Here is an 8,228-nt window from a genome sequence, read left to right on the forward strand (position 1 = left end):
GTACTGCATTCCTTGCAGGAGGCTGGGCTCACTGCTAACTCAAAGATAGTACTTAGCTGATTGTTAAGGTGAACTCCCTGGCTTACTGGTTTGGTTCCTATGACCAAAACCCAGGTGAGCTCTTTCTTGGGACTAGCGGGCTATTATAGGAAGTTCATCCCGAGCTTAGCCACGCTTGCTACTCCCTTGACAGACCTCACCCGGAAGGCTGCCCCAAATACGGATCAGTGGATGGAATTGTGTCAGAGGGCCTTTCTCGCTCTGAAGCGAAGGTTGTGCAGCAAGCCAGTGCTGTGCAGTCCTGATTTCAGTAGGTGGTTTGCCTTGCTGACGGAAGCGTCAGTGACCGGTCTTGGGGCAGTGTTGTCTCAGGAGGTCCGGTGTAGCGAGCAACCGGTCCTGTACATCAGCAGGAAGCTCCTTTCCCATGAGAAAAATTACTATCGAGAAGGAGTGTCTCGCGGTAAAATGGGAAGTCGAGTCACTCCAGTACTACCTCCTGGGGCAACACTTCATCCTGGTTACAGATCATGCCCCCTTAGCACGGCTTCACTGGATGAAGGATAACAACGGCAGAATCAAGAAGTGGTACTTGGCCCTGCAGCCTTATGCCTTCTGGGTAGTCCACCGAGCAGGGAAACTGCATCAAAACTCTGACTTTTTCTCTCTGGAAGGCATGGGGGGGGTGTAGGATTTTTGAATGGACATGTGGTGCCATTCTGAGGGGGAGGATAGTAACAGGAGATCTGTGCTGCAGCAGCCTTGTAGGGGCAGCAGCCTCGTAACTTCCATCTGTCAGGCACAGCATTATCACAGAGAGGTGGAAAAGAGGATGTGTGGGCTTTCCCTCTCTCTGATTAGCTGACAGGTGGGCTTTGGGGGATTGCTGCACCTATAAAATAACACTCTGCGGTTCCCTCAGCTCTGCCCCTGAAAGACAAAACTACGAGCTAGTGGAAGCTCTGCTCCAAGACTGAGAACGGTCGGAAAAGAAAGAAACCATAGAGAAGAAAATAAAAGAATAGTACAAAGGGGAAACCTTGGGCAGACCCCATATATGTATAGGAAGCATAATGAGGGAGTGAGCATAGGACGGAGACCCGGGCTGTGAGGATAGCGACAGTCAGGTTAACGCTGCCGAGTGCAGCACCTTTATTTTGTGATTTTATTACTGTGTTTTATTTTCCCTTTTACTTTCGCCTTTTGTTTGGATTATTCTTTTGAGCACCTGTGAGTGCGCCCACACTTTGATTGTCTACCTGCATTGGTATTCCCGTGGTCCTGTCAATCATTGCTGATAGTCAGACCACGGACAACAGCGGCTAAAATAAATAATTGAACGGAGGAATTGAATTAATAAAACTGGGCACCTGTGCAGTGTTTCAAGTACACTTTTCTGTCTCCCGTGTGTCAGGTGAATTACCCACCACCCTTCCACAGGGCCATATTAGACTCAATTCAAAAGTTCTGGCTGCAAGTTGACAGTTCTTATAGGACTTTCACATAAAGACCTATACATTACCCCTATAACTGTCTTCCATTGTGTTGGACAATGGGTTGCCTCACCCTGCATGGGATGAATACATTATCTAATTATGACTTCCTCCTGCTACCCCCACTACCCCCTCCTTTGTGTCGGGTTCAGTTCAAGTCCACTGGTCAGAGAGATCACTACCCCCTCCTTTGTGTCGGGTTCAGTAAAAGTCCACTGGTCAGAGAGCTCACTACCCCCTCCTTTGTGTCGGATTCAATAAAAGTCCACTGGTCAGAGAGCTCACTACACCCTCCTTTGTGTCGGGTTCAGTAAAAGTCCACTGGTCAGAGAGCTCACTACTCGGAAGTTGCTCCAGTCAACAGCTCACATGCTGCCCTGCATATTGTGTACTCAAGAATGAATCCAAAAAATTAGTTCAGATCTGTACTGATATCAAAAATACTTATTAATTCCAAGCAATTGTGCCTACTTATCACACTACTTAAAATGCATGAATAACTCAGTAACAATGCTACATATAAAATTATAATCATGCCACCCAAATTACTTTTTCTGTGGTGCTTACATGAGAATCCAGACTATCATGGTAACAGTCCCAGTGAATATTTTTACAGCCTGCACCGTCTGCAGTCGATTGCCTGTCGCACATCCACCCACACAGGCACACACTCTGTGAGGCGAAGATAATTGAGCTTACTGGAACTGCACTGCCTGGAAATCCCTTAAAGGGTGACCTTCTGCTGTGCATGAAACTCTGTTCTCAGTATAGAAGAAATGATCAGCAAATCCTCCTGTTAGGAGGTTCAATAAGTATGTTAGATGTACAGTATTGTGAGATTTTTTTTTTATCCTATTACTTGTTCTGTAGTGTAGAACATTGTATGCTGTATTACAGATGACTGTAACATGGGTAGAAGCAAATACTGTCCAATAAGGGAACACTATTGTGGCATTTGAAATAAATATTCACATGAACCCATGCATTGAATGCAAGTAGTGAGCAAACCTATTGGGAGACACCAGGAGATAAGAAGTTATACAGGAAGGAACGTTACAGCATTCTTAGAAACTATATAGAATTGCCAGTCTCGTTTGGATGAGCAGATATAGGGCTGAAGTGTAAAACCTACTGAAAGTAAATGTAGTAAACCCTAACACATGTTGCACTTCCATTAGCCACTTAGGTCTCAAAAGTTCAGTTTATAAAGAAACACGTGGTATAGTATTTTAATGTTAAAACATGACTTCTGGTATTACACCAATTAAAAGATAGCTCTCAGTTTGCTTGCCTTGCCCTCCAGGAACTTCGTTACTGCTTTATTTCCTTGGTCATTCGCCTCAGCAGTTTCTTTTAGGTCAAATCATAGAACTGTCTGAAAGCATATCAAATCAATAGCAGAAGATTGATTGGTTATAGAACGGAAAGAAGCCACTGAATTGGTGGGGACAATTTTACCTTCAAGGTGAAGTCACCCAGGAAGTGCAAGACAGTCTAAAAGCAGGGTTTGCAAACAGAGATTTCATTTTAAAGTGAAAGCAAACAGATATCAAGTTTTAAAAGGAAAATACGTGTTTGCTTAAACACGTGCTTCTTTTCAAGCGCTAGATAATGCACGGCAGAGAACATTTATGGGAATACGTTGTTAGCTACAGTTTCTTTAAGGTGTTGTAAAGATGGGTTTATTTTGCTTGATACATTGAACAATTTGGGAAATGTGATCCCGTTTCACCATGTGTTTTTTTTTTCTCCAGAAACGTATTCATGAAGACCACACCATTTACATTTACAGGCAGCAAGATCCCTCTTTGCACCTTTGTCATTGTAAACCAGGGAAACTGCCAGAGGATATTAACTCCTTTATTCTTAACATTTCTCCGAACCTCATGCAAAACGTTAGCAAAATAAAACAAACTCTGTAACTTGATTGTTGAAAACAGTTTTCAGAAACATATTAATTCACTGAATACAGCACATAATACTGAATGTTAACAAAACAGCTGGCCTTTTCGACAAGTTATCAGGACTAGAAACAGATTAACAATTGTAAATCCTTACTGAACACCATGTACCTGTCCCAGCAATATCGTTTTCCAAATAACTGAGAATCATTCAATAATTTGCCTTTTCAGGAATTACCTGTTAAATGAAACCAAACAGATACCTTGCCTAAGTCAGAATATCTTATGAAGTCTATATTTTGCAGTAAATGTTGAACAGCACCAGAGTTGCACTAAATATGATACTGATGCTAAGGAGAGGAGAGGAAATTGATTTTAAAACAATAGGCAGGATATCTTTAAGGAACTGTAGAATATAAAAGGAAATTAAAGTAACCCCCTAACACTACATAATGAAAGAGTTTATTAAACTGTGGCATTAAACACTAAAAATGAAAATGAATGCTATTTGGGTTTCCGTTCAAATGTGGATTTAAGCACTTCTCCTTTTTAAGTCCGGCCTGCCCTAACAGACATTCCACAAACTCTAAACTAAACAACAGCTGCTAAAATCAGCACTAACGCCCACATTAGAATTAAGAACTGGCTTCCTGTCAGGCCATCTAATTTGGATAAAATGCATTTATAAACTTGCTGTGTAAGCAGTCAATGTTTTAGATAGAAAAATCTAAACAGACCATAGGTAACAAGTGACCACAAGAAACAACTTGCAATTACGACATTTTACAGTAGACTTGCTAATTCAAATCCTGGTAATTCAAATTCACCTATTCCTAAGTATATTCCTAATCATGCATCATAATGAAATCCTTGCTGATAGCAGCTATATAACTGCATTTCCACCCAGAAACATTTAAAATATTATTGCAAACAGTGAATTTAGGTATATAATACAGTGCAGGGGCATCAATTGAAATGAACTTTTTTAATTATTATTTTTTTGTTTACTATGTAGTTTTGATTTAAAAAAAAAAAAAAAAAAAAAAAAAACATTTTAAGTGAAAGCATGGTAGCTGAATGATAAAGAGCTGCTGCTCATGCCAAAACCACACCTCTCCTTCACAGCTGTGCATTTCATTTATCAGCTGTCATGCGGCTTTGACCGTAGTATTTTATTCTCATCTGCTATTTATGTGTGATAATGCATCCATTAATTGTATTTAGTATTTTGACAGTGCTTCCTTTATATCACAGAACTGGTTGCAAATCGATACTCTCATGGCTCCTATTTGCCAATCCACTAGCACTACATACATGGTATAAGGAAGAACACTCTTAACTCTGACTCCTTACTACAGTGCTGCAGAAAGAGATGAGTACTAAAGAAATACAGACCCACTTCTATGGTGACATAAAAAAAAATATTAAAACATTTTTAAAAAACCAGAAGTGTGGTGGATATGTATTTTAAATAAAGAGCCGCTTGCAAAATATTAATACCAGGGTCAGAAAGTGGCTTTTTAAATGTTTTATTTATTTGATGGTCTGCTTAGACACTGGGAAGAAAAAGTGAAAGGAAATACTTCCTGATACAGTCAAATCTAATCTAGCAGAAATAACAACCTAAGTATATATCAATTACCTTGTCATGATGCTATAACCTCAACTACAATTATCTCAGTTAAAAGAAGGTATGTACTGCACAATGACTAAAATGATGAATGATTTAACAAGTGAATCAAATACTAAACCGAAAAGAAAACCCCATTAATTACTCAGTGTAAAACACAACCAAATAGCAGCAATACATGTTTATTTATAAAATTAAAACCTTTATGTACCATTAGTAAAAAATACTTTAAAGCAGTACTCAAAAATTGTTGTTAAATAATACCTAGCTGTGGCAGGCTCGCGAGTGGATAGAGGCCCAGAGACAGTCTGTAGTTCAAAAAAATAATTTTATTATAAATACACAAATAAAAGGGCACAAGGGCCAAAACAAAGCAATTTAAAACGCAAAAAGAAAGACAAAAAGCAAAACTAACAAAAATAATTTCCAGGCTGGGCAATGCCTTCACTGGATTTATCAAAATTCAAAAATCACACACCAAAAAACCACCAACCTGCTTCCTCAGCTCCCTCCTCCCAAATAAGAAGCAGAGGCCTCCTTTTATTTCCGGTGGCTGGGCGCTGATTGATCGTTAATTAACATAATCAACTAATCAACCCCAGCCACCTGACCATAATAAACCCAGGCAGGTAGGAGAAATTAACCCCATCCCTGCCAATTTAAAAAGGGCAGAGCTTTGCTCTGCCACACACCTCCCCCCATGTACAAAGTACACCGGCCGCAATCGGCCAACTCCCCCCGGGGTTGATGTCGGAGCCCCCAAACCTTCTTTGGTTGAGGGGGCCCCGGATCTCCAAGGTAGTATGGCGACGGCGGCCCGGCTCCCTCTGGTGGCAGAGGCGGCGATGGTAGCAGACCCTCGGCAACCCTAGAAAACAAAAAGGAGACCCCAGCAGTCCCAAGTGATGTGGAGCAGCAGGCAACCCCAGGCGATCCAAATGAGTCATCCCTGAGCGGAGCGGGCGTGGCATTCCTGGGCAGTGCAAGACAGGCATCCTTGGGCCATAGCTCCTCCCCTCTGGGCTCTGGGAGCGGCGGCAGCTCCTCCTCCCTCTCTGGCTCTGGGAGCGGCGGCAGCTCCTCACCACTCTCTGGCTCTGGGAGCGGCGGCAGCTCCTCACCACTCTCTGGCTCTCGGGAAGGCGGCTCACCCCTCTCTGGCTCTCGGGAAGGCGGCTCACCCCTCTCTGGCTCTCGGGAAGACGGCTCACCCCTCTTTATTGGAGTGACCGGGGCATCTCCCATGTCTACCGCCAGGTAATTAACCACCATGAGGGCAACCTCTTGGAAGGATGCTGGGTGGTGTTGTTCCCCCCACTGTTCCCACCTCTCCCCATCTCGACGCCACAGCGTGTTGATAACAATGGGAAGATCGTGGACGAGGTCTGCCTCAGGGTGCATCAACCAGTCCCAGATCTGGTGGTGCTGGAGGTAGTGGGGTGGCCCCTGATGCCCGGGGTGAACACTGCACCTCTTCCTAGGCCTGGTTGTAGGGGCATCCTGCCCAGTTGTGGACATCCTCCTCACACCGGCCACATCAGTTTGCCGGTGGCACATCTGGGCAGGACCGCCAACGATGGTCCTCCTTCCCGCACCAGGAACACCAGGGGAATAGGCTAGCCGGGTCCTCCAGCGGTGGCTGCAGCAGCTTACATTTCTTCAGCTGCTGCTTGTCCTGCCTTTGCCGCTGTCTGCTCTTCTTTCTCATGTTTTAAAAAAAAAAAATTATCCCAAAAATTCCACAAAACAAAACAAAAATACTGCTCTGAGCCTCTAGGTGGCACTATCTCACTTCTGACACCAAATATGGCAGGCTGGCGAGTGGATAGAGGTCCAGAGACAGTCTGTAGTTCAAAAAAATTATTTTATTATAAATACACAAAAATAAAAGGGCACAAGGGCCAAAACAAAGCAATTTAAACGCAAAAAGAAAGACAAAAAGCAAAACTAACAAAAATAACAATTTCCAGGCTGGGCAATGCCTTCACTGGATTTATCAAAATTCAAAAATCCACCAACCTGCTTCCTCAGCTCCCTCCTCCCAAATGAGAAGCAGAGGCCTCCTTTTATGTCAGGTGGCTGGGTGCTGATTGATCGTTAATTAACCTAATCAACTAATCAACCCCAGCCACCTGATCGTAATAAACCCAGGCAGGTAGGGGAAATTAACCCCATCCCTGCCAATTTAAAAAGGGCAGAGCTTTGCTCTGCCACACTAGCACTATTATCTACAGGGTTAATCACAGAATCGAATACACAAATAAAAACACAATAGCAGTCAGAGCGAACACAGGACAACATTCTAGCATTATCATTCAAAAAAGTGCTTAATCATAAAGATAAACGTTGCAATTAGCTATCAGTAAAACGCGCAAAGCATTTAATAGTCCAGCTTTCACCACTATACTTCTGCACACTAGCATTACTAATAAACAGTATACAGCAGTGCACAGTGGCTTGCGAAAGTATTTGCCCCCCCTTGGCATTTTTCCATTTTGTCGCCTTACAACCTGGAATTAAAATGGATTTTTATTTGGATTTGATGTAACGGACATACATAAAATAGTCCAAATTGGTGAAGTAAAATGAAAAAAATTACTTGTTTAAAAAAAATTCTAAAAAATTAATAACGGAAAAGTGGTGCGTGCATATGCATTCACCCCCTTTGCTATTAAGCCTCTAAATAAGATCTGGTGCAACCAATTACCTTCAGAAGTCACATAATTAGTTAAATAAAGTCCACCTGTGTGCAATCTAAGTATCTGTCACATGATTAAGCTGTACACTCCACAGCTGGGCTTTACGGAAGAGTGGCCAGAAAAAAAAGCCATTGCTTAAAGAAAAAAAATAAGCAAACACGTTTGGTGTTCGCCAAAAGGCATGTGGGAGACTCCCTAAACATATGGAAGAAGGTACTCTGGTCAGATGAGACTAAAATTGAGCTTTTTGGCCATCAAGGAAAACGCTATGTCTGGCGCAAACCCAACACCTCTCATCACCCTGAGAACACCATCCCCACAGTGAAGCACGGTGGTGGCAGCATCATGCTGTGGGGATGTTTTTCATCGGCAGGGACTGGGAAACTGGTCAGAATTGAAGGAATGATGGATGGCGCTAAATACAGGGAAATTCTTGAGGGAAACCTGTTTCAGTCTTCCAGGGATTTGAAACTGGGATGGAGGTTCGCCTTCCAGCAGGACAATG

This window comes from Polyodon spathula, chromosome 1 (assembly GCF_017654505.1).
Source record: "Polyodon spathula isolate WHYD16114869_AA chromosome 1, ASM1765450v1, whole genome shotgun sequence".
In the NCBI taxonomy this organism is placed as follows: Eukaryota; Metazoa; Chordata; class Actinopteri; order Acipenseriformes; family Polyodontidae; genus Polyodon; species Polyodon spathula.